Source organism: Equus przewalskii, chromosome 11 (assembly GCF_037783145.1).
Source record: "Equus przewalskii isolate Varuska chromosome 11, EquPr2, whole genome shotgun sequence".
In the NCBI taxonomy this organism is placed as follows: domain Eukaryota; kingdom Metazoa; phylum Chordata; class Mammalia; order Perissodactyla; family Equidae; genus Equus; species Equus przewalskii.
This window is the reverse complement of record NC_091841.1, coordinates 8,057,127-8,085,010: the sequence shown is the minus strand read 5'-3', so window position 1 is coordinate 8,085,010 and position 27,884 is coordinate 8,057,127. Positions and strand designations below refer to the sequence as shown.

General features: G+C 37.5%; 2 long non-coding RNA genes across 3 annotated transcripts in view; one reads left to right on the top strand and one right to left on the bottom strand.

The window, feature by feature from the left end:
- Positions 1–27,884, top strand: part of LOC139074321 (uncharacterized) — a 298,587-nt gene that overhangs the window by 139,183 nt on the left and 131,520 nt on the right. The gene's annotated exons all lie outside the window — the stretch shown is intronic.
- LOC139074320 (uncharacterized) lies at positions 325–27,741 on the bottom strand. 2 transcript variants are annotated; one of them, XR_011523824.1, is made up of 3 exons: positions 27,599–27,741; positions 26,892–27,070; positions 325–726 (listed from the first exon to the last, which is right to left on the bottom strand). It is a non-coding gene; the product is annotated as an uncharacterized lncRNA (long non-coding RNA). The 2 variants fall into 2 exon arrangements; XR_011523825.1 differs by lacking the exon at positions 325–726 and adding an exon at positions 21,480–22,736 and having other exon boundaries at positions 27,599–27,737.

Genomic DNA, 27,884 nt, shown 5'->3' with positions numbered 1-27,884 from the left:
ACTCCCCTCTCTCTTCTAAAGCGCTTCTCCACCCTGGCTGAACAGGAAAATTACAATGAAGCTTTTAAAAGTATAACTATCTGGGCTTCACCTCAGACCTATTGCATCTGAATCTTCAGGATTGTATCTAGGGATTTATTTTTGTATATAGTTCCCATCATGTAATTGCAACTAATACTTCTTGATGTTAACTGCATTAAGAAGAAGGGCTCTGGTTATCTGCAGCTGTTTGTTTCACTGATATCGAATACTTTTTTTTCATGCTTATCAGTAGTTCTGGCCTTCCTGGAGTCACCTGGATAGTGTAATAAAGACAGAGATCAATTTGGCTTGCTTAATTTGACACTTTTTTTTATATTTTCTGGATCCTGGAAATAGACAATGGGACATCTCAAATAAGGCTCAAAAAAGTAAATATTTACAATAGCTTATGCAAAGCAGTCTCTCATTGTAATGTCCTTCGCTGTCCATTCTAGTTCAACCCCCTCCCACCATCATACCAACTCATATCTGATGAAGGCAGTAGGATGAGACATTACTTGGACAAGGAAAGGCATAAAATATTCCATTTCATCCTCTGGAGTCTCATTCTTGATCTTGTGGGCTCTTAATGTCCAGCATCTGCCAATCAATATTTAACTGGGTATTCTTGGACCCAGACACTCCTCATACCTTGGTGCCTAGGATACTGCTCAAAATCTTGGGTGTCCTTTCAACATTCAGCATCTGTAAATCAAAGAGAAGCAGAAGAGTATGGTGTTTAAGAGCCCAGGTTCTGGAGTCTGGTTTTGCATTTAAAGGCAAACTTTGCCATTTGAACACCTATGTGCTTCTCTATGCTTCAGCATTCCCATTCGTAAAATGTGGAGAACATAGTATGGTATCTACTTCATAAACTGTTAGAAGGATTAACTGAGTTAATATGCACAAAGAACTTAGAAGATTACGTAGCATATTGTAAATGCTTTAAAAATATTGGCTATTTTACCCTCAAAGATTAGACGTTTACCTGGGATTCATAGATGTTACAGAAAAGTATGGGGAAGATAAAGAATAAACTAACGACAGATAATATAAAACCACTAAAGACATAATAGGGTACAAAATGTCATTTTATACATCGAAGAAGATTTAAAAAGTGCAATTTGCTAAAGAGGATAGCAACAAGAGCAGATTTACTGCTTTTCACTGGCCCCTTGCTAGGTCCTGGGAGGGTCTTAGCAATCTTGTATTTGTAATTTTTATTCTTTTACTCAAAGATTCTACTTAAAATTATATAGGCTTCAGAATTCGTAAAAGCTAGATCTTCTAAATCAGAATGAAAAACACTTCAGGAGGACAAAACCGAAGAGGAATTCAGGCCAAATTGGTGAGGTAAATATATAAAATATCCATTGACTATTGACCTTTGCCTTTTAAGCTGGGGCTCAGGATAACTTACCACAATTCCATTTTTATATGCCTTTTTAAAAATCTTTTCTAAGAACTTCCTAAAGGAATCAGTTGGCCCATGTATGGACATGTTAACGCTTATTTTTGCCCCCTTAATTACCTTAATCTTAAAATATAAGGAAGAATTAATTAACTGTCCTGATGCAGGAAGAAAAGTTAATAGCAATTTTAATGAGCATAACCTTAGTAGGATTTGTAATAACCCTAAAAAGATAGTGAAGTCACTTTTTTCTCGACTCGACTCTCTCACCTGTGAATGGCTATAAGTGCTGATTACAAGTGATTAATCACCTACCGGAAAGCTTTCTCCAGCTCATCTTCTTATCCCCAAACCAACTGTGGTCTGAAGAATATAGTGAATTTCTAAATATAAAAAAGATAAAATGTCTTTTCTGTGATATAAAGTGCTTACAAGACAGAATTTGATGAAGAACATCTGGCTGCAGCTTTTACACCAGCAGGGGGAAAGGCAAATGAGTTGGATTAGGCTGGCCTTGGAAATTTCATGTAAAATGACAGAGAAGTGGTGAGCCATGCCATAAATGAGACGTTTATACTACTACAAGGCAGTGGATTTTTGCCTGGAACCACTCTGCAGACTGCAGTGTGAGAAAGAAGAGCCCAGATAGAGCCTAGTGGTATCACTGAGCTGAGTAATCAGCGATCATAGTTTGGGGCCAATGAGGAAATTGAATTTGTGGGGTGGAAGGCGAACTCGGGAGACGAGTTATACAGGAAACAAAGGTCAGAAATCTGCATAGAGTTATACGTGATTCTTTGGCCAAATACTAATCTGCATGCACAGAGTGAGATTCCGTATGGTCCAGCAAAGCACAACTCCTCGAGAAAGAACAGCCACTGGGGAGCTGTGAGCTGACCTGAGCTTGTACAGTGCTGGGATACATTCAGGTTTCATCTAGTCAGAATAGAAAGACCTTGTTGAACACCTGGACATTCAGTAAAGAGCATAGAAAGTCCAAGCTGCAGAAGGACTAATTTAGCCCTAGAGTAACTGATATCCTAGAATCAATCTGACATATCACAAAAGCAAGACTTAAGAGGATCAAGCAGGCTACAAGTAAATATACTGCCTTCTGGAACAAAACACAATATTCTATTCAGGAAGACAAGAAAATCCAGTTGCACAACAATATAGCATCCATTATGTCCATAATATAACCAAAATGTATGAGAGATGTGAAGAAGCAGAAAAATATGTCCCATAACCAGTAGGATAATCACTTAATAGAAACCTGTCTCCAAATTATAGATATGATGCAATTATCAGATAAAGACTTTAAAGCAGTTGCTATAAATATGATCAAGGATATAAAGAAAAATATATATACCTATAATTAGGAAAAATAATTACAATATAGAAATGGAAACTATAAAAAGTATCCTAATGGAACGTATAGATGAAAAATGTAGTATCTGAAATTAAAAAAAATGCTAGATATGATTAATAGCTGATTGATCCTTGCAGAACAAAATATTAGTAAATTAGTAGAAAAGGGCAAAATAGACTATAAAAACTAGAGCCAAATGAAAAAAAGCTGAAAATAAGTGATCAGATCTTCAGTGACTTGTCAGACTCTACCTAACTTTATTTAAGTGTCCTATGTATATGTAATTTGGAGTCATAATAGGAGTGGAGGGAAGGATTTTGGGGCAGGAAAGAAAAAAAAAGAAACTTTGAGGATATCAGGATTGAAAAAATTCCAAATTTGATAAAAAATCTAGAGCCCACATTTATGAACACCAAAAAAAGAAGAAAGATCAACTCAAATGAAACCATATCCAAGCACATTATGATCAAACTGCTGAAAAAAATTGATAAAGAGAAAATATTAAAAGCAGCCAGACGAAAATAGCACATTATATACAGAGAAATAGTAGTAAGAATGAGTCTGTCTACTCGTCAGAAAAAAATTGCAAGACAGAAGACAACAAAATGACAACCTTAAAGTAGTGAAAGAAAAAATTATAACCTGGAATTTTATATAGAGTGAAAATATTCTTCAAATGTGAAAGCTAATGAAAGCTAATAAAAGCCATTTTGTGAAAAACAAAAGTTAAAAGAATTTGTCACCAGCAGATCTGCACTACATGAAATGCTAAACGAAGTTCTTCAGGTTGAAGGTAAATGATACCAGTTGGAAATTGGGATCTATATAAAGGAAAAAAGAGCAATGGAAATGTTAAGTAAGTGGGTAAATTAATTTTTTTCTTTTATTTTAAAGTTTATTTAAGTGATACTTGACTATAACAGAAAAATTGTAAAAATGTACTTATACATGCTTATAATATGTGCAGAAGTAAAACTTATAAGAATAATAGAAGAACGTGAGAGTTGGAAACAGAAATATACTTTGTCGTGTTATTATAACTAAAATTGTATAATGTCAAGTGAAGTGGTATGATGTTATTTGAACATAGAATGTGATACATTAAACATGCATATTTTAAACCCTAGAGAAACCACTAAAAAACAACTTTTAGCTAATAAAACATTCCAAGGCAAGGTAGATTGTTAAATATTGCTCAGTAAATAAAAGGAAAACCAGACAAGGAGAGAAATAAGGGATAATTAGGACAAAAAAAATCCCTAGGATATTAGACTTAAAATAAATCATATAAATAACCATTTTAAATATCAATCAATCATTTCAACTAAAAACATATTCTCAGAGTGAATAAAAAAACAAAACCCAACTACATGCCAAATAGAAGAGGTGCACATTAAATATAAAGATACAGACATTAAAATTAAAAGAAAGAAAGAAAGTTATGCTATTGTAAATATTAAGAATAGGAAAGGTGGAGTGGCTGTATTAATATTATATAAAATATTCCTCAGGATAAAGATTATTATATGAAATAAGGAGGAATATTTTATAATGATAAAATGGTTAATTTATTAAGATATAACAATCCAAATTGTACATGGACCTAATAGCAGTGTTTCAAAATATGTGAAGCAAACTGATGGAAAGGAAAGGAGAAATAGTTCCATATTATAGTTGTAGGTTTCAATATTTCCCTCTCAGTAGCTGATGCAATAAGGATATAGAGAATTTGAACAGCACTATTCAACCCTTTCAACCTAATTGTTATTCATAGAACACTATACCTGACAACTGCAGAATACACATTATTTTCAAGCTTACATGGAACGTTCACCAAGAAAGATCATATGCTGAGTTATAAAACAAGTTTAAATAAATTTAAAATGATTAAAATAATTCAGAGTATGTTAGTTAATCACAACTGAATGAACTTGAAAATTAATAAGAGAAAGTATCTTGAAAGTCTCCAAATGTTTGGAAATAAAAAACACACTTCTAAATAACTCATGGGTCAAAGAAGCAATCACAAGGAAAATCAGAAAATGTTTTTAACTGAATGAAAATTAAAACACAGCATATCAAAATGTGTTGGTTGTAGCTAATGCAACTCAAGGGGGAGATTTATAGCTCTAAATGCTTATAGTAGAAAGAAGAAAATGTAAAAATCCATAATGAAAACTTTCTCCTTAAAAAACTAAATATCAAATTAAACGAAAAGATTATAAGGAGATAAATAATAAAGATAAAAGTAAATATCAGTGAAATAGAAAACAATCAATGGAGAAAACCAATGGAAACAAAAGTTGGTTCTTTGAAAAGATTAATAAAATCGATAAACTTGATAGAGTAGGTTGATAAAGAAACTTAGAGCAACATTACAATTGCAAATATCATTAATAATAAAGGGGGCACCACTAAAGATCATACAAATAACTAAGGAGGATATCATGAACAACTTTATGCTGGTACACATCAATGTGGAGATGAAGTAGACAAATTTGTTGAAAATTCCAAATTACCAAAATTGACACAAGAAGAAATAGAAAATCTGAGTAGCCCAGTTTATTAAAGTTATTAAATTTATAATTCAAAATCTTCCCACAAAGAAAACTTCAAGTCTACATAGTTCTACTAATATTTAAAGAAGAAATAATACCAATTTTACACAAACTCATTTTATGAGAGTAGTGTAACACTGATACTCAAACAAGACAACAATATTATAAGAAAATAATTATATAGGCCAATATATTTCATAAATATACATGCAAAAACTCTTAGCAAATCAAATCCAGCAACACATAAAAAGGATAAACACAATGCTCAAGTGGTGTTTATACCAGCAATTCAAGATTGGTTTAACATTTGAAAATCAATGCAATTCAAGATTGGTTTAACATTTGAAAATCAACGTGATTCACCACATTAACAGAATAATGGAGAGAAATCATATGATCATTTCAATAGATGCAGAGAAAGCATTTGACAAAATTTAACATCCATTCATGATACAATCTTTCAGCAAATTAGGAATTAAAAGGAAATTCCTCAACCTTATAAAAGCCATCTACCAAAATTACCTGCAGATAACATCATACTTAGATTTGAAAGGCTCAACTTTCCTACTACCAGGAAAAAATAAGTGTGTCTTCTCTCTCATAAATTCTGTAAGTGAATTTAGTAAGTTGTCAGGATTCAAGATCTATATATAATAATCAAATGTGTTTCTATATACTGTCATGAACAATTGCAAGATGAAATAAAAATACCATTTAAAATTATCTCAAAAACATAAAAATTATTTAAGGACAAATTTAGTAAAACATGTTAAAGACCTCTATATTGAAAATTACAACACATTGCTGAAAGAAATTAAAGACCTAAGTAAATGGAGAGATATCATATTCATGGATTGAAACTTCAATATTGTTGTGATGTAAATTCTCCCAAAATTGATATAAATTCCAACAGGCTTTTGTGGGTTAGATATTGACGAGCTAATTGTTGAAAAATAAGATGTATACTTTCTAATTTCAGGACTTCCTATAAAGCTGTTTTTTACAAAACAAAAGTTAAAAGAATTTGTCACCAATAATCGAGGTGATTACAATAATTATTGAAACCAATAATCAAATTGATTACCATAATCAAGAGTGTGTGTTACTGAAATGGAGGTAGACAAATAGATCGATGAACCAGACTAGAGAAGCAAAAATAGATCCAGGCTTATATGATCAATTGATTTTCAATCAAGTTGCCAAAGCAATTGAACTAGGAAAGAAGATCTTCAAACAAAGGGTGCCAGAATAACTGACTATCTATAAGAGAAAAGGTATTCCTTAACCCATACCTCCTGCCATACACAACATTTAATCCTAGATGGATCATCAATTTCAGTGTAAAGCTAAAATCACAAAGCTTCTAGAAGAAAATGTAGGAGAATATTTTGTGACCTTGGGGTCGGCAAAGATTTCTTAAACAGGAAGCACCATAAAAGGAAAAAGAGAATGACAGAATGATTTCAGCAAATTAAAATCTTCTGTTCATCAAAATGAATAGGCAATCCATAGATCGGAGAATATAGTTATAATACATACATCTGACAAATATATGACCACATTGTGCAAGTCAGTAATCAAATGACAGGTAACCAGATTGAAACAAGGGCAAAAGATGAACAGGTAATGGACAAAGGAAGATTTACAAATGGCCACTAAGTACATTAAAAAGTGTTTAACATCATCCAGAAAATGCAAATGAGTTATTAGGGAAATTCACCTTAAAAGAACACTGAGATACTAGTCATGAATACTCATTAAAAAGACTGATCATAGTAAATATTGTTGAGAATGTGAAGCAACTGCGACTGTCACACATTACTAGTGAGACTGTAAAATCAGTTTATGAATTAGTCTGGAAATTTCTCACGAAGTTAAACAAACAACTACTTGATGACCCATCAATTCCATTTTTAGATATTTACCCAAGAGAAATGAAAGCATATATATTTCATATTTAGGACCTTGCTCCATTTGGAATCTGCCTTCTTATATAAGATGGGGAGTGACTTCATTTTTTTCTTTCTAAAAATTTTTATGTAGTGAGACTACATTCTTAATTCTGTCTACTAAAATATTCAAAATCTCTTCATAGATTTACAGTGATTCTTTTATCATATTTAAAGTCTCCATACATGTGTGTTGTCCCAGTGCTGGATTTGTTGGTTCCTACACAAATACCATACTCTAAAAATTTTTGATAGAAATGTTCTTTTAAATAAAATAATTTTTAATCAGAGAAATAGTTAGACGTCCAACAGTTGTATATATAAATAATGCAAAACAATCTTCTGGTAGACTTTCAATACATACTACCCAGAGTCACACATTTTTTCTCTTTTAGCTGTTTCTTTTGCTATTTATCTCCTTATTTATAAATGTGTTTGCTAACAATTTCTTGCTTTTCTCCTGTGCCATGTACCTTTCCCAACATCCTTCAACTCCTTACAAAGTATGTATTATTACTCCTACCTTCCCCCAACTCCCCTTTAAAAAAGATGAATAAACTGAATTTCAGAGACACAATTAGCAAGAGTAAGGTTAGAATCTAGGTTTGTTTAACTTCAAAGCTATACTCTCTCCCCGAAACCACAAGTCAACAAACTTGTTCTCTAAAGGGACAAATAGTAAATATTTTGGGCTTTGTGGACCATATAGTTTCTGTTGTAGCTACTAAACTCTGCCGTTGTTGTGCAGAAGCAGTTATAGATTATACATAAATAAATGTGTGTAGCTGTGTTCCAATAAAACTTTATTTACAAAAAACAGGTAATGGATTAGATTTGTCAACTCCTGCAGTAAACCACATTGCCTCTCTTTAAAAATATGGTTTTCAAAATGAAGATATATCATTTAAATATAACCACTATCTTACAAAAGTATTCTCTATATGTAGCTGTATGCTGTAAGTGAAAATAAACTCATAAATAATAGTTAATGATGCTGGTCAGATATGTCACTAGGTTCCCCAATGACTTATTTTTTCGTGCTATGGGTTTTGACTTGGACTCAAGATACTAGAATAGACTAGTACTAGATACTAGTATAGACTTGGTCATCCAGGCTTTGTTTGAATATTTTCAATTCTGTTTCCCAGATTTAATCATTAATAGTTTCCTATACCTTTAAAAAAATTATACACATCCCAAAGGAGATTATACTACATATCTGTTCTGCAACCTCTCCTCCTCCCTCCCTTTCTTCTTTCCTTGCTTTGTTGCTTTCTTTCTTCCTTATACTTTCTCTCTCTCTCTCTCTCTTTTCTCTTGGAATTCCTATATTCAATACCAGGACAAATGAATTAGATTTGGAAGCATATGAATGGCATTTTCTTCATGAAAGCCATTATTTAACATAAAAAATTGAGCATCCTAAACATAATTTGGTTTTGGAAAAAAATACTTTGTTACTAATTTCAATTTATGTGAAAAAAGCTCACTAGAAAATTAAGTACATTTTTTTGTTAAACATAATAATGAATATCACTGAATGTATCAAGCATAACTACAGTATAATTGTGTTTAATACTATTAACTATATTTTCTATTAAAGGTCAACAACAGAGTTCATTGTTATGTTTCTTGGGCAGGCGTGCCATGCAATTAGGACTCTGTAGCTAAGTGAGTTGTAGAAGAAACCAAACTCATTACTACCTCATAGAAACATTCTGTAACATTCCAATTGTAGATTGGAGACTTTTTTCCCTTTCCTCTTTTTTGGTGTATTCATCTCTTCTGAAAATTGATGACTAGTGGAAGGGGATCTTGGATCAGCCTAAAACTTGGTTCTTCCTTAAATAGTACTATATTGTCTCACAGATGTCGGTCTGGATCTCTCCTTGGTATATTCACTTAGTATATTCACCGATTGGTTTCAGGTACCCTTTGCAGATCTCTTTTTGCAGCTCTTTTTTTCTGATTATTTGCCCTGTAAATTCTAGCTACTGTATACTCCTTGAATTCTGAACTCTGTCTCCTCAACTCACGAAGTTTCCCAGGCTTTATTCCCCATTAAGTAAACTGGGGCAGTTGTTGGTGCTCTGGACTGAATATTTGTGTCCCCCTGAAATTCTTATGTTGAAGCTCTAACCTCTAAGGTGATGATATTTCGAGATGGGGTCTTTGGGAGGTAATTAGGTTTAGATGGGGTCATGAGTGTGGGGCTCCCATGACGGGATTAGTGTGGCCTTATAAGTAGAGGAAGACACCAGAGCTCTCTCTCTGTCCACCACATGAGGACACAGCAAGAAGCTGGTTGTCAGCAAGCTAGGAAGAGGGCCCTAACCAGAACTCGACCATGCTGAATCTTGGACTTCCAGCATCCAGAACTATGAAAAATAAACTTCTCTTGTTTGAGCCCCTCAGTCTATGGTGTTTTGTTATGGCAGCCCAAGCTGACTAACACAGTTGGTCTCTTATTTTACTCTTTACTCTTGTGGTAAAGATTGCAATCTATTTCAGTAGGATTTTTCTCAGACTATAATGTCCTCTTTCTCCATTATGGATGTAGGTAGAGTAGTGCTTTTGAATTGGGAGGAGGGTAAAATTGGTGATGAGGGATTTTGGAAGTTATGTCACTCATAAAATCTTTTTGAAAGCCTTTTTCTAAGTCACTCTTCGTTCAACATATTGCTTAACTCCCGTGGCGTAGAGGATACCATGAAGTCCATAAATTCTCTTAACATTTTGACAAATAGATTAATTTGCTTCCTCTCATTTAATCCTAGGGACCAGAGTTATCTGAAAATAAGTCCTAGTTAGATGTAATCTTAATGATAAAACAATACATTCCCATATCAAATGATAACAACTGTACCATTTTCTGCAATTTAGAATTATCCCTGCCTCTTTTCTTTTCCCTGATAGTGGAAAAACAAGTACTGTGTTTATCAAGTCTTCTTTAAACAAAGGTTCAACAGTCAAAAATAAGGCCTTCGGTACAATTCTCCCGTGACAGATTGGAGAAGACAGAAGAAAAAAATGAAAACGTTTCTCCTGAAACTGCGTTTTCATTTTTCACCTAGAGAGAAGACATCTTTTAGACATTGCTTTAGATCTCTGTGAATGATTGTGTATTAGGTCTTCAAATGCGTTTTTTTAAAATTCCCCTAAAGGGTTTTGGGTGACAGTAAGTAATCCGATAGAATTCTCATGCATTCACATCTCAGACTTTGCCTAAATTTAGAGGTAGGCTGTCTTTATAACACCTTTCACAAGCGTTAAACAATTTATGATCTGAGAGATGATGAAAAGAAGCAACTGTGCAGACAAAGACTTTGGGCTTCAGGCATTGACTGGCTGCTTTCAGTGTCCCCTTTCAATTTTGCCATCTTTCAGGGTTTTGTTTGGTATTTGATACAGCTTTTCAGAGACTTAACAGCCTTTCAGTAACCAGTGTAAGAAAAGGAAGATGGCCAGGATTGACTGTGTGTGTGCTGGCTGGACTCAAAGGAGCCTAAAACTTCCTGCCTTCCTTAGCTCTTTGTAGTAAAACTGAGATGATCTCCTGTTGCAAATCAAACTAACATATATAACCAGTTCCTCCCCTGTTAAAGATAAAGGGGGATGGATTTCTTTTGGTAACCCATTGTGCCCATTGTCACATTTCTCTGTGAACTCTGCTATTTGGAGAAAGCTGAGAGAATCCAGCAGAAGGAAATCACAGTGTGGTAAATTCAGAAGGAGCCACCATTTCAGTGCTTTAATTTTTTCCTTCCCAGAGGTCCAGAGTTCTTGATCTAGGCCTCATTTAGTCACATTAATGCTTTGCTATTCTCTCCAGGCCCCATGGATATGGCAGCCTTGCTTTCTAACAGCTCAGCCAACATACCTCTCTACCCTCCATCTTAATCACCCAGAACACCAAATGATAAATTGAGAGAGCCTAGCCAATTTTTTCTTTTCCTTTTCTCCCTTGGAAAATCAGCTACCTGGGACAGATTTTGGTAATAATCTTTTATATGCCTTCATATATTCCAGATATTGAGATTTGATGATTTATTCTGATGTACCTGATTGGAAAAATCCATGTAGCTACAATGTATGTTGAATAACATTCCTTGTTGGGGATAATTCCATAGGTATTCCAGTAACATCAAGCTTATGTACATGGTACAAAGGATCTCCAGTCTCTGATTTCTGCATAAAACCACAAGAATGTCTTAAAATAAAGAGAAGCCTGCAGTGAAGTTTGGAAACCGTAAGGACAGGGAAGAATATACTATGTGGAAAGAGACAAGCTTTCTTTCAGTGACTGTGCTGCTGTAATTCACATTTCATATAAAATATGTTCTTGAGTTCAGTGAGTACCGCAATGTAGGGGTAATCAACTTCTTCAAGAATGCAAATTAATAACAATGCAGAGTATGGAGAAAACTTATTAAAACTCAAGAACATGAAGGAGATTAAAATACAGCATTAAAACAGACTAATAATCCTATTGGAGAAAGTAGTCACGGAAAAAGACAGAAATAAACAATGAGACCTTTTGCGAGAGCCTGTCAATGTTCCCACTAAGAGAGAGCAAGACTCTATTTTTCTTCCAGGAAGCTCTTCTTGATGAATTATTAACAATTTGGCTTCACATATACGAATATATGCTCATCAATTTGTGTTGGGATCAAGAATCTACATATGTTACCACTTAGATACATGAGAATATTTAATTTTTTTGATTTTCTAAAATGAATCAAATGTTTCTTATGAACCTTATCTCACTGGGTAGCAGGGTACATGTGTTTATGTGTGCATAGGGGTTTGGAGGGCTGTGTAATTACAGGATAAGGGGTAAAATCTGAAATTTACCAATTAGTGATGGTATTTCAACTTCTTCCAGATTAAATAATCTCTTTTGGATTTCTGATTATGTTGGCTAAAGTTATTCTTTCAGGTTCCTTTCCTTTACCCTGCTTCTCTCCAAGTTGGGGTCTAGAAATTGAAAGGAGGTTTATGTTTCTCTGTGGCATTGGAGGAAAAGGTGATCTGATATCTGTTAGTCATCCCATGAATTCTTACTGATTTTGACTGTACAGGGGTTATGCTGGTCTTCCATTGATATTGTCTGGCCTTTTAGGACATGTGGTGGTACAAGCAAATGGAGACCATGGTTGTGGCCATTTGCCTTCATTTACAGTGACTCTGCTCACTAGGGACTCTGTTCCAGCCCCAGGTCTTTGATATTTTGCCTGCCTGTTTAGTACCTCTCTGTTCCCTCAGTGGGGACACATGGCCATTTCTGGATCAACCACATGTTATACACAGGCTGTGAATTCCAAGGGTGCTGCCTCAAATTCACATACCCAGCATAACACATCTGTCTCTGATGAACTACATCTTGCAGCATGTTGGACATGATTGTGGCTGCTCCTAGAGACTTCCAGCCCTCTCCAAGCTGAACTGGTGAATCCTGCCATCATCCCTCCAGTGCTGAGGACTTCCGCAACTACTGCAATACTTCTATCCCTTTCCCTCTATGGTTCCATTCTAATGAAGACCTGTGTAGGTGACCTCTTCGCTTTCCCTCTGTATCTCTTCCTATATTCCAAAGAGCCAACGAAGATTGCTTTTCTTCTTCTTTCTGTCTGGCAGGGACCTATATATATATATATTCTACTTCTTTTTCTTTACCTAGGTCCCCAATAGCAAAGGGATTCTGGAGGAGATGATGGCTTACCCATAAAAGAGGATCCAAAAATAATATATCTGTTATTCATGAAATACATAGCTTAGGAGCAAGAAAAATCTGGACCGGGAGTTCGTTCTGAAACAAGGCAGAGAATAAATAAATAGACACCCACCCAAAAGAGAGATCTTTCCCACAACGTATCTGACAGGTGGTCATTCAACTTTTACCTGTATCCCTCTAGTGACCAACACTTCCTTGCTCCATGACTCAGTCCATTCCAGAGTCAGACAGTTATATTTATTCTAGTGTGTTATGTGACCATACTAGATTGCAAAGGATTTGAGAGCAGGGATTTCAATTAATTCTCCTTTGCATCTGTCACAGGTTCAAAATAGTGCTTTATACATAGAAAGCTCTCAATAACTGCTTGCTGAAATGATGAATGAATTCTGTGGAAGTGCGTTCTGCCACTATAATTCTCATCTCTTGGTCCTGATTCTGCTCCTCAATGCTACAATTTGATAATCTTTCAGATACCTGTAGGCAGATATTATGTTTTTACTTATTCACTTTTTGGGGCAGGCCAAGTATTTTTATTTCCTTCAGTTGCCCTCAAGATGATTTCCACACTATTCTGGTCCTTTTCATTTGAATTCTTTAAACAGAAAAGCAGAGCACAGCTCTGTGGTCATATCAAGTGGCGTGATCTATTACCAGAAGAAAATATAGCAGGGAGGTTAAAAGAGAAGAGGAAAAATTTTACATATATATTAAAGAAAAAGGGTTGGAAAAATAAGTTCACTGGTAAATAAAGAAGGGCATGAGATTAATGGTGAGTCTAGTATGTATATTTGGAGATTAATAAAGCATTTCATATAGCCTCTCATGAAATTTTACTTGCAAATTTGAGTGAAATTGACTTGGCTAAAAACAGAATCGCATTGTCTCAAAAAATCACTTAGAAGGCTATTAAAAAAGCCTAATGAGAAATAGCAGGGATTCTGGATTAGGGCTATAACTGAAACCCCAGGATAGGGTCTGAGAGAGGGTAGGGAAAGTCCTACGCACGATTTTGTGAATGTTTGGAAGGATGAAATAATGCATGGGATAACTGCTCTTTAAAGGTTCAGAGCTGCAAGTATGAGCAAAGACCGAAGTGAAACAGGAAGGATGTTAACAAGACATACTAAAAGTGGATGGCCATAAATTCAAATGAACAAAATGACAATTCACACTGCCTCAAGATTTTCCCAAATGCCAGGGTTCATTGCTTCTCACTCCGGTTTTCAGGTAGTTTAATGGAATATCTGTTCAATGAGGGGTATAAGTATGAGTGTTAGAGTCTGGTTCAGGCAGATAGAACCTACAAAATGGTTAAAGCCAGACACATTTGTTTCAACTCACTGACAGTATCTGATCTTGTGCTTCTGGCAATCTCAGAACTTCTAAAAACTTAAAATCAATAATAATAATTAAAAAAATACTAGAGTTTTCTTCACTAGACCTTGATGTGTTCTTTAGGGTCTCATGAAATCTTTGCAGCCTTGATTTACTTTGGCAATGTGGGCCTAAAGCTCTGAATACTTCTTTCAGCGCTTATTTATAATGCTTCCTAGTCTCAGTGTCAACAACAGTTGACTTCTTTATACTTGTTTGTCCCTGGATGCACTATCGTACTTGAAATGTTTGCATTTCTTTCTCAAACGTGCTGGCTTCCATTAACTCATGTTTTGGAGAACCGTTTCTTTGCAACAATAGTTGTGTGATTTTAAAGTTGGTTAAAAATTTGGAAAAGATTTTAGATGTTTAACTGGTTGGAAGATTTGTGATGCTCTTTGTCTGAGATGACTGAATAATTTATTGTACAATTTAGGACATGTTTGAGAGTGAAAGGGGATGCTATCATTAGAACACTGAGATACTTGAACAATAGGCATAAACTGATATTGTCCTGGAAAAGCTAAGATGTATGGTCAATTACCTTTGGCTAATTGAATGGATACCTCTAGATGCTTTAGGGTTATACCAGCAGCTACAAGGCCCTCATGTTCTGAGGGAAGATAAGAAGTTTTTCTCAGTCATTTGTCTCTGTCTTTCAACCAAAATATATACACTAAACTGTCTTCTATGTTTTGGAAAATTCTTTTCCGGTTTTGAACTCTCAAAATTCTTTGCTTGTAACAGAGCTTAAATTGAATTTTAACCTGTGTATCATGGAAGACTGGAAACTTCCACAGGTGGGTTGCCAAGAAATATAGTGTTACAATGATATCTGGGAGGTAGATTACTGAGAGGAAGGGTTGTAGAGTAGGGTACATTTTGGCAAGTAAGATATAAAATGCATAGCTTAATATCACGGTAAAGATGAGTTGCCTGTGTACTGACACATGAGAGGATCTTGCCTTCAGAGTGTACATGTGTGAACTTGATTAGTGTAAAAAACTGTTCAAATCATAATGCAAAGCCTAAGGATAAACAACTAAATAGAGTAGTGACAATGCATTTTTATTTCATTTTTGGCTATATATATTTTAAAAACTGACATTTACCTTTTAATCCCTCTCAATGTGCCACCGAAAATCCTAGTATTTTTGCTCATGAAAGTCATGAAGATAATAAGGCTGAGAACCACGAATTTGACGGTTTCACTCCTTAGAGTGAAAGCAATCAACCAAGTGAGAGGTTGAAGGCCAAAGAGTGTTTGGAGATAAGGCTTACTATGATTTTTGGGCAAAGTTAAAGAGTATGTGATTTATGCCTTTTGATTATAAGAGAAATAAGCAGGATCTTGAGGGAGATGCAAGTCTACCAGATGCCTGAGTTCCATAGGGAACACAGTGATATTTACTCATGTAAGAAGTGCATTGAGCATTAATTAAAGGGCCTGCTGTGTGTACTTAGGCTAACGCAGATATCCTCACACTGCAGAAGAGAACATATGCTGTGCGGGGACTGTGGGGAGAGACCCTGGGCTTATAGTCTCTGATGACAGAAAAGAACAGTCAATCTGCTCAGGTAGCTGCTTCCATCATAGTCAGTGTAGACATAACTCACATTATTATTTGGATTTTGAGAAGGCCAGGAATTGATGAGAGAATAATTGAATCTGAAGTTTGGAAGTCCCCCACCTCCACGTGATGCTTGAAATCTTTCCAGAATATTAACTCTCTATCCCCTCTCTTCTTACCTTGTAGCTAAGTTTGTTGAAAGAGTTTACTTCCACTGTCTTCATTTTCTCTTCTGCCTTTAAATCTGGTTTCTTTCCCCACTGACTCTTTGAAAGGTCTTTTAGTGGACTTGTTCAACTACTTGTTTATATCTGAATTATTTCCTAGATAGTAAGCTCCGTGCAGGTGGAGTCTGGGTTGCCTTGTTCATCACCATATCTCCACCTAGCATAATGTCTTGGCTTATCGAAAGCACAAGATAAATATTAATTGAATGAGCGAATGAATGAATGGTCTAATGGTCATAGCCAATGAATACTGAGTAGTCCTTAATCCTTTTCATTGGAACATCTTTCTGTCTCTTTCATTTGTTTTTCACCTGACCCTTAAATGTTGGCATTCATAGTGTTTGATCCTCTGTCTGCCTAACTCTACATACTTTTCTTGGGTGACCTATCCTTAGATAGATATGGGTGGATGGCTCGAAAAACACTGTCCAGCTAAGAGCTAAGACCTATCTCTTCTGCATGTTGGATCAATCTATCCAACTATCTGCTGAACATTTCCACCTGAATAAGTAGTCCGCCAGCTGGTATTTGGAAATATCCTGTGGCAGAGAATTCCTCTAGATTCTTCAGGCTTCTACATATTTCAGTGAACTAAATATTACATCTTCCTGTACCATCTATCTTCATCTTGGTTTTCCTTAGGACTATTCTGGATAAGCTTAATCCTTAGTCACTTTTTGCCAGCATAGTTTTCATATGTTCTAGTTATTAAGTAAACATTTAAGATTTATATTTATGAAAAATGCAAAACAGAAAGTTGGAGCATCTTAGAAAACATGAATGCTGCTGCAAGCCTAGTACTTTGGCTAAATAATACCTCTAACCAGTAATAGTACCTTTGGCTAAGTAGTAACTCTACCTGAGCCCCTACTATATTTCAAGCAGTGCGCTAAGCACTTGTACACACATAATCTTTGATCCTCATTAAAGCTCTGTGAAATAAATATTGGTATCTATATTTTACAAATGAAGAAACTAAAGCTCAGGAAAATTAAATATCTTGTCCCAGGTCATGTAGCTAGAATGTCCCAGTTCTATACCATGTAGAACTGGCTCAAGCCAAAGCTTTTACTCCACCAGATACACATTTACTGGGCCTCTCTGTGTTTAATGAAGTCAGTGGTCTTGGCATGTTTGTTAGCAATATTTTTTCTTTAGTGAAGCTTCTTTGTTCCTCTTTGACTCTTCCATTTCCTCTTGCACATTATCTCTGAACCTCTCTTGCTTTTTCTGACTCTTCCTCTTGAGATCCTGGAATGACTAATAGAACAACCCTGATTCAGAGCCAGAAAGCTTTTCCATTTCCAGGGCTTTTGGTTCATCACCGAGGTGGTAAATGGGAAGCCTTGTGCAAGACTCTGAGCTCCTGGGGGTGGGAAGTGAATGAGTGCATTCTGATATAATCAGGTTGTGCTTTTCTGTCATGCTGGACTGGCAGGAAATGGAGAGGATTAAGAGATAGAGGGCTGAGAGATGAGCTCCAAGGACACATACGCTGGAATAAAGGGAAATGTTCTTGAATTCATGGAAAGACACATCACTGTCCCAGTTTTTTGTTCACGGGCTGGGCCACTCTCATGTCAGAAGAGGGCAACTTCAGTGAAAAGAGGGAGTCAGAAGAAGAGAACTTTAGCACTGAGTTTCAGGGGAAAGCTCATGGGAAGTGATTCAGATGCTTCCAAATTACTGTTCCTTTGAAGGTTCCTCTTAAAATTGAATTAGGCCATTAGGAAGCAGGGAGTTAGAAAAATACCACTACTAACAATCACTAGTTGTTATTATTGTCGTTGTTGTTATTAAGTGCTTTCTCTGTGACGTGCACTGTACTAAGACCATCATATCGCATGCCTCATTGATCCTCACAACTCCTGTGCAAAGTATTTCATTTCCTCTATTTTAAAGTTGAAGAAACTGAGGCTTGGAGAGGCTAAATGCCTTGCGCAAAGAGCAGCAAGAAAGTGGCAGAGCTGTACAGAACATCCACTACTTCGGACTTCCCGGGTGTTTTCTTGGAATATTGACCGACTTGGTCACTTATATGCTTCATGAAACCCGGAAGGATCATTTGGATGTCCTCCTGTCCTTTCTGGGTACTTTGGACAACACTGAAGGCCACTAGGTGCGTACCCGCATTCACACACATGGTTGTTACCTTGCTCTCCCTGGCTGATTAATAGTGAGGGTACATTATCGGAGCTAATAGGACTCAAATGAAGAAAACTGGTCAAGGGAAACCCTGTAAATTAGTGTGCTTTCTCTGTCTCTTTTAATACTTGATGCTGAGGATTTTCATCCTTGTCCAGCCAGGCTACAAGGGAAAGGATTAGCGTAAATAACTCCCATGGCAGTGATTAGAGGGCAGCCAGCTGTTTCGATGGCCCATTTATTAGCATGACAGGAATTCAAAGCTACGACAGATCTTTTCTTTTCTCTGAAACCACCGCTTTGTTTCAGAAAGATGACCAAAAACATAGCGCCCTGCCCATCTCGCTCTCTTCATTTTGTTTTTTTGTCTACTGTTTCCTTCTGTCATGGGGAGTTTTCCAGCCTCTTCTAGTCTCACCGTGACCCACTTTTTGCCTCGTGATGAAGGCAGTGTCAAGCATAAGGGGCAAAGCTCCCCGGAATGCTTGTCTCTTTAAGAAGCAGCAGCAGCGTAGGTTCTCAGCCTGGCTTCTCCACCTACCACCTGTGTGATCTTGACTCTGTTACTTAACTCTTCTGTGCCTAATTCCCTCCCACTCCCTAGAAAATGGAGATAACAAAAAAACCACAACACCTCGTAGGTAAATATAAAGGCTTGAGAGCAACGTGTGGCACAGAGTTAAGTGGCTAACTCATGTTACCTCTTATTACTAGTGGAGAGGGGGCACAGCACAGAGCAGGAAACCCCTCTGCAGCTGGTCATCTACTTTGTTTCTGCTTCCTGTCAGATGCCACAGCAGCTCCACTCTGGCTGCAGGACCTGAGCTGCCCCAGCTGCAGGCTCACTGAGTGACTACAGCTGTTGTCTTCCCTTCAGGTTGTTGGTATGTCGGACAGGTGCCACAGAAGAGCCCAGGATTGTTTGTGTCTGATACAGATGTAGACCAGGTGGAGAAGCCCTCCAAGGCACCGCTAAAGGGGCACTAGAGCTCAAGGGCAGCTCTACAAAAGCTATATTTCCTCTGTTTCTGTGTTTTAAAAGTAATATGTCCATATGGTTGACCACAGGTCAAGGGTCTTGGACACGCGAATCCTGTCCTGCTTTAGTCATGCCCTGGAGAGGTCTCCAACAAAGGACAAAGCTGAGTGAATGCACAATCTTTATGACAGTCTTTGAAGCTTTTGCTTCATCCTCCATGTGGTCTCCTGATGTTGGATTATGAAGAGATTTTCTTTGTCTCAGCTAGAGGTAGGCTTTTCTTGGGCCCTAAGTCCCTTACTTCTTCAGTGTCAGCGGTGAGGGGAGCCAATCCTGGGGAAAGTTCCTTAAAGGAAGATCATATCAATGAAGGAAGGATTTTGTCTCTCTGCTCAGAGCAGAACTTGGATGGGCCATTCACCCAAGGTCTTCTTGAGGGGTAATAGTGAGCTAGGGAGAAGTAGAGGGCAGTCTTTGGCCCGACTAACTTCTTAAGCTCTGTGGATAAAAGTAAGAAAATTATACACACACACTCATACAGCAAATAGAATCTTAAGAGATCCTGGCCATAGGTCAGAAGTCTGAATTGAATGTCCTTGGCTTTGACAGGTCACATCATCAACACACTGTGGGGATAAGTAAGTGGGGGAAGGTCTTGAGCAGAGAAGAGGAGTGAGCAGGACTTTGTGGGAAGAGAAACAAATTACCTGCAGAGCAAGAAAGGGGCATAGTAGGTAGACTCCAAGATACGGCAGTATGTCTCAAACTAAGGGATGAAGAAGCATTCTCAGAGGTCCATGGGTTATTTTTGAGAATTGTTTAATTTGATGTCTCCTTTTATCTGATAATCCCCCCAAAAACATATTCTTTGTATATATGTTACGTGCTGTCAAGTCAGCTCTGAGTCCTGGCAACCCTATGAATGAGTGATGCCCACAGTGTCCTGTCCTCAACAGCCCTACTCAGGTCCTGTAGGCCTATGCCCATGGCTGCCTTTATGGAGTCAATCCATCTCATATTGGATCCTCCTATTTTCCTTCTACCTTCTCCTTTTCCAGCATTATTATCTTTTCCACAGAATCCTGCCTTCTCAGGATGTGCCCAAAGTAGGACAGCCTGTTTTATCATTTTTGCCTCCAGTGACAGTTCAGGCTTAGTTTGCTCTAGGACCCACTTGTCTGTCTCTATGGCAGGCGGGGGTATCCACTGAGCTCTCCTCCAACACCATATTTTTTCCTGTTAACCTTCTTCGCTGTCCGGCTTTCACACCCATGCAGAGTAATTGGGAATTTGAGGGTGTAGATAATCTTGGCCTTGGTCTTTAATGACTTTCTTACACTGGCTGATCTTCCCTAATTCCTTCATTGTTGTCCTTCTGAGTCTCAATCTTCTCTTGATTTCTTGGCTGCAGTCTCTGTTTAAATTAATGACTGAACCAAGGTAAACAAAATCTTTAATAATTTCAAAGTCTTTTTTATCTGTGTTAAAAACGTAGTCTGTACGTTTTCTGTAGTCATGATTTTTACATATTCTAGCACATTGCATGATTAAGCATATTCTAGACTATCTTTATAACCTTTGCAAGATCCTCATTTGCCTTTGTACTGCATCAAGAAGTGCTTTTAAAAATTGTTAAGTTATATTGATAAGTAACATAAGGGAGTGTCATATACGTGATGCCTTTGTTCCAAAGAAAGGCCAAATGATGTGATGGCAGTCTGTGCAGGGGTCTGAATAAGGAAAAATGGTGGGAAGAATGAACAATTCCGTGATATATTATGTTAAAAAAACTAACTAAACAGAGCTGCTGGACTCAAAAGAACACAGCTCTGGAGCAGGTCAAGCTGCTATTGTGAGCACTGTGTCATTTTTTGTGTGTGTGAGGAAGATTGTCCCAGAGCTAACATCTGTGCCAATCTTCCTCTATTTTGTATGTGGGATACAACCACAGCATGGCTTGACGAGCGGTGTGTAGGTCTGTGCCTGGGATCCAAACCCATGAACCCTGGGCGACTGAAGCAGAGCGTGTGAACTTAACCACTGTGCCACCAGGCCGGCCCCTGGTGTCATTTATTAGAAAATACATTACCCATCACATTAAATTGATATTGATAATTTGAATTGGTTGGATTTGTAGGTTAAAGTTAATGTGTAAATTTATTTTGAGTCTAAAGATCTATGAAAGATAAAAGCATGAAGATATTTTACCTAGCTTTGTGTTTGTGCTTGTTCAAATAACATTGTTTTATTTAGCTAACATTAGATAGTTCTTATACTGAAATGATTTTATGTATTTTACCTCACTTAAACCTCATAAATTACCCCATGATGTGGGCCTTATGTAATAATAATAAATTATCCTCAGATGAAAAAAATGGAGACAGAGAGGGGCCCAAGGAGGTACAACTAGTAGGCACAGGAGCTTGGATTTGAACCCACACTAAAAAAAAAAAAAAGCCTATGCTTTTAATCAAATTTTATAGGGCTGTTGAATTGTGTAAGTTTAATTTCTTTCTTGTAAATGTGGTCTGTTCATCACTCAGGTTTCATAACACTAAGAAGTTCTTGCTAAGATCATCTAAAGCATATATTATTGTCCTTTCAATTTCCTATTATGTGCATCTTCTTCTCTTATCTTCTATTTACTTTCCTTAAACTTCTTATTTTTCTCTGACTCTGTTTTCCTCCTTTTCTATCACATTAGGCCTCATGCCTTGAAAGTCCTACTAGTGATTTGAGGTCTGGATAGAATTCTGAACTACTGTCTCTTCAACACCCCTTCTACTTGCCCTCATTGTGTAGAACTTATATAATTTGGCACAGGGAGGGAGAGGAACTGGCTCCACTCTCTTGTTCCGGGAGTGGGATCTGATTGCTTTAAACCAATCAGGATAATCCTATACCCTCTTCTGTAGTGACTGGATTAGCTAACTCGGTCTACGCCAGCTGGCGCATAGCATTCCTCTGCCCAAAGGAGTTCTTTCAGAAATGGGCCTATAGCACAGAATGGGCTAATGAAGCCAGAGTTCTCTCCTTCTGCGTATTGTAGCTTTTCTACCATGAGGGAAGCCAGCCTTGGGATCAAGCTGTCACTGCAAAAGGTGGAGAGAAGAGACGGGAAAACAGGGCACTGATGTTGTCGATGAACTAGTGAGTCAGCAGTTCCAAAGGACAGACTTTCTTTGAACTCTGTCACATAAGCCAAAAAATTTCTGTTAGTTTAAACCAGTTGAATAAAAATAAAGAGTTCTGAGATGTGTTTCATAGTTGGACAAACTTGTAATGGATTCTGATGGTTTTATCCTGTTCTAGTTCCAGATGATTTCCCTTTGAGTATTTGAGAGTGGATTGTGGTTTGATTGTAGCCTTCTTTCTCCATCATCTATGACTTAAACCTGTATTTAAATAATTAATTTATACTATGTATTAGTTTTCTATTGCTGGATAACAAATTACTAAAAACTTAGTGACTTAAAATAACATCCATTTATTATCTTACAGCAGGTCAGAGGTCCTGCATGGATTTCAGTGGGCTAAAATCGAGGTGTTGGCAGGGCAGTGCTAATTTGTGTAGGCTGTAAGGGAGAATCTATTTTCTTGCCTTTTCCAGCTGCCCGCAATCCTTGGCTTGTGGTCCCCTTCCTCCATCTTCAAAGTCAGCACTGGAGTGCTCATATCTCATCTATTTGACCCTCTTTTATAGTCCCATCTTTCTGTGATTACAGCCGAGAGGGTTTCCACATTTTTAAGAACTCATGTGATTGGATGTGACCAACCTGGATAACGCAGAATAATCTCCCTGTTTCAAAGTCTTTTTGTCGTGTAGGGTAACATATTCACAGGTTCTGAGAATTTGGGCCTGGCAATCTTGGGGGGCCATTATTCTGCACACCACTGTGGTGTGTGCAAACCCCCCAAAAGTTTGGCCCTACAGCAGCAGATCAACACATATGGATGACTCTGTACTTTAAAAAAAAATTGGCCTGTTCTAATAAATTGTTGCTACCAGCTAACATTAACTGAGTCGTTACTATATGCCAGGCACGCTTCTGTTTTATATTTACTAATGCCATTTAATCCCTATAACACCTCCATGATCTAGATGTGTTGTTATTACTCTAATAACTGGAAACTGAGACCCAGAGAGATTAGATAACTTGCTGACTAGTTAGTAGTGGATCTAAGATTTCAACCCAGGCAGTTTGGTTCCATGTTCTTAGTCACTATGTCATAATCTCTCTCAAAAAATCTGGCCAATGAAAGTTGTATTAAAATGGTAGCTCATCAGTATGAACCATTTCCTACTAGTTAGAGCTCCTATTATGTAGGTGGAGTGAGACATTAAGGCAATGTCCTTCTTGAAACCAATAACAGTGAACACCTCTCTCACGAGGTCTGTCTAAGGAGTCGTATTGTCTAGGAGGAGATAACCACTTTCTTCCATAGCCACACGAGCAGACTCATGACTGATTCCACAATGCTGGCTATCAGCACTCCTCTCCTTTAGCACTGCCAGATTTTCCTCAGAAAAACCTCCTTAATTTCTTTTTTTGTCTTTTTTCTTGCTGAGGAAGATTCACCATAAGCTAATATCCACTGCTAGTCTTTCTCTTTTCATATGTGAGTCACTGCCACAACACACCCATTGATAGATGAGCGGTGTAGGTCTGTGCCTGGGAACTGAACACAGGCTGCCGAAGTGGAGCATGCCAAACTTAACCACTAGGCCACCAGGGGTGACCCCAAATCTCCTTAATTTCTAATGGAACTCAGGTGTTTGGAGGGTCTATTTGACAATAAACTTTGGGGCAAAATTTTCAGAGTTGGAACTATGTGTCTCTAAACAACTGCTTATTTTGGTCAATGGATTGAACGGCAAGTCAATTCAAGACAAAGTTTAGGATAGCCTACTATGGATTGAATTTTGCCCTCAACCCCCTAATTCTTATGTTGAAGTCCTAACCCCTAATGTTGACTATATTTGGAGATAGGGTTTTTAGGTGGTAATTAAGGTTAAGTGAGGTCATAGGTTTGGGGTCCTAAACTGATGGGACAGGTGGCCTTATAAGAAGAGGAGGAAAGAGAGATCTCTCTTTCCACATGCACACGCTAGGAAAGGCCATGTCAAGACAGGGAGACAGCAGCCATTTGTAAGCCAGAAAGTGAGCCCTCAACAGAAATGGAATTGGATGGCACCTTGATCTTAGACTTTCCAGCCTCTAGAACTGTGAGAAATAAGTGTCTATTGTTTTGAGCCACCCAGTATATGATATGTTGTTATGCCAGCCCAAACTGACTGAGACATAGCCAATCATTTTTCATTCCATTGATATACTGTAGAGGCTGTGGAGAGAAATGGAAGATGGGGCAATTTTCATATAAGCATTTTCACTATTTTTATATTCATTTCATATTCTGATGGTATAGAAAGAGTTGGTTTGACGTCTGAAACCTCTAGACTAATTTCTGAGAGTGAATAAATTGTTTCAATCTAATAGTTAAAATGTCTTTTGCTTGCCCTGATCCAGCCATATTTTTTTCTGTGCTGTTTGTAGAACCCGCTTGGAATGCTCTTGCCTCAGGTCTTTGCTCCAGCATTTCTCTTTGCCTAAAATGCCTTTATCCCAGGGATTCCCATGACTCACTCCATTATCTCCTTCAGGTCTTTACAAGGATGTCACCTTCTCAGTGGAGTTTTCCTCATCCACTATATTTAAAATTACAACTTCACCTCAACTACTCTCTACTTCTCTTCCATGACATGCATTTTTGATAGCTCTTATCTCTATCTAACACTGTATGTTTTTCTTTTTTCCATTCTTTATTATCTATTTTCCCTCAACAGAATGCACACTTCCCCACAAGTGGAGATTTTTGTCTGTTTTGTCCACTGTTATAGTGTTAGGACCTAGAATGGGGTCTGGCACATGGGGGTGCGTTCATTTCTTGGATGTCTTTAGTTCCAGGCTCGTTTTTTCTTTTTCATATGGTTTGTCTCATTAAATTCTTCTAATAACTCTTTGGAGTAGATTTATTTTTATTATCATCCTAATTTTACCAGTTAGGAAACTATGGCTTAGAGAAATTCAGTAGCTAATCTAAAACCCTACTACAGCAAAAGGCAGAACCAGCTTTCAAACCAGGCAGTCTATTTCCAGGGCCCACACTTTTATTAACTAACTGTTCTCCTCCCAAGCTTTATTATTTGCTAATAAATAACTATCTTTTTTTTTTTATTGGGGTTGCATTAGCTGTGTAACTAAAGCTCAATATAGGGTCTTATCCAAATAAGGCTTTCTTTTGTTCTTTTGCCAAGAAAGTCTGGAGGGAGATCTTTCAGGAAGAGCACAGCTGCTCAAGGTGTTACTGAACCAAAGTGGGTTCGCTTCCTGGTGAGTGAAAATCAGGCTCTCCACCAGAAGTAGTTGTCATGCAAAGTAGAGTTTATTTGCAGCAAATAGGAGACTACGTGGAATCATTTCCAAAGTTGTGGCTTCCTGAACAAAGGGAAGCAGGTCTCTTTTTTGGGGTGGGGAATGAATATTTAAAAGAGAAGTTTTGTCATCATACATAGAGGTGGGTATTAGCTGGCACAGGTGCAGTCTGAAAACATGCTCTCACATGTATCGCATGTTATGCTAATGAGGCCTAGGCTCCTCCTAGGGTGGAGATTTTAGTATTAAGATTAAGTAAGGGCAGGGGCTGGCCCCGTGGCCGAGTGGTTAAGTTCGCGCGCTCCGCTGCAGGCGGCTCAGTGTTTCGTTGGTTCGTATCCTGGGTGCGGACATGGCACTGCTCGTCGGGCCACGCTGAGGCGGTGTCCCGCATACCACAACTAGAAGGATGCACATTGGAGAATATACAACTGTGTACTGGGGGGCTTTGGGGAGAAAAAGGAAAAAAATAAAATCTTTAAAAAAAAAAAAGATTAAGTAAGGCCAACTCTTGGTTATCTCCAGGCTGTCTGTGCAAGCACTGCCTTTGCAGTGGGGCTCTGTCTGGTTCAGGCCAGTTGAGCTGGTATCTCTTCCTAACATAGCTCTGAAAAACAACCTTGAGGGAGTGGTAAGCGTCTTTAAATTTCCTTTGAGATGCTTTGGGCATACACTGGTGACAAAGGGAGGCATCCAGAATCCGGATTCCTTCTGATTTATTGTTCTTTCATCCTTAGCATATTGATTGCTCAACCTGTGAGCATGTAGTCACATATCAGACAGCAAGAAGGAGAAAAAGCAAAAGGCAAAGGGCACTCAGAGCCATCTTTCCCTCAAAAAATTTTTAAAATGAGGCAATAGCTTTCTCATAAGCCCCAAGAGCAGACATCCATATAAATTTCCTGGTCTAGAAATGACTATGTATCCATAATTGGGCTTCCTGAAACAGGACGGAGTGTAATGTTAGTAAGGTAGACAGGGAGAATAGGCACAATAGTGTTCACCATGCTGTCATTATTCTCTTTAAGCCCTTTGTATCAGGATGCTTTATCCTACAACCATCAGAACATGCAACTAAAATTGCAGTGAACATTAGGAAATATATTAATCTCATACCAGGATGTCCAGAGGTGGGACAGATTTCAGAGTTGGTTGATCCAGTGCTTCAAGGATGTCCTCAAGGAATTAGGCCTTTTCATCTCTCTCCTTTGCCATCCTTAGCAAAGTCTTCATTCTCATGCCAGAAGCAATTTGGCTGCAGCAGTTCCAGATGTTAGATCCATACATAGCAACATCTGTAGGAAGAAGAGGGGCCAAACCTTTCTTTCTTTTTTTCTAGAATGAGATTACTTTTTCTGGAAACAATTTAATGGACTTCTCATGTCTTGGCCAGATTTGTGCCATGTGCCCATTCCTGCACCCCATTTTAAACTTCAAACAGTTAAGCAGATTTGGCTTAAACCTAAGAGGATCATCTATCACTTATAGCTAAGGATAGAGTCAGCCACTTTTGGACTTTTGAAGCTTGTGGGCACAAGGAACTGGGCAGGGGCTGGAGTACAATTTCTTATTCTGTTAGAAGGAAACAGAGGCAGATAGAAGTTGGACAAACTACCAATAGTATCTGCTAAAATTTAATTTAAAAAACTACAATTTGGCTCATTATTTTTCAGCTGATTTTTGAATTATGACTCCCTTGAAGATTAATTTATGACAGATAAATTTCCAGAAATGCTAAAAATATTAGATCAGTAAGAATCTGAGGCTCTAATAAATTTTAATTTATATCTTTGATCACATTTCTGTGGCGATTCTGTACTTGCCTGGCATATTAGCCCTGGGAGTGATGACTGGGCAGGGGTGAAAGAAAGTTGGGAACTCTTCCAAAAAGGTTCAAGCCATTTTCCTCCTGTTTTCCCGTCTTTCTTATAATTCCGGATTGCTTCTGTGTCTGTTCTTCTGTAATGCTCTCTTTATGGAGTGATGTCATAAAAGCAATTCCTCATTGCAGACATCAGATTCTTCAAGACAGTTCCATATAACCCGAAATATTTTGCAAGGAAATTGATTTCCCAATTTAAACTTCATGGTTGACTGGTTGTGCTGTTT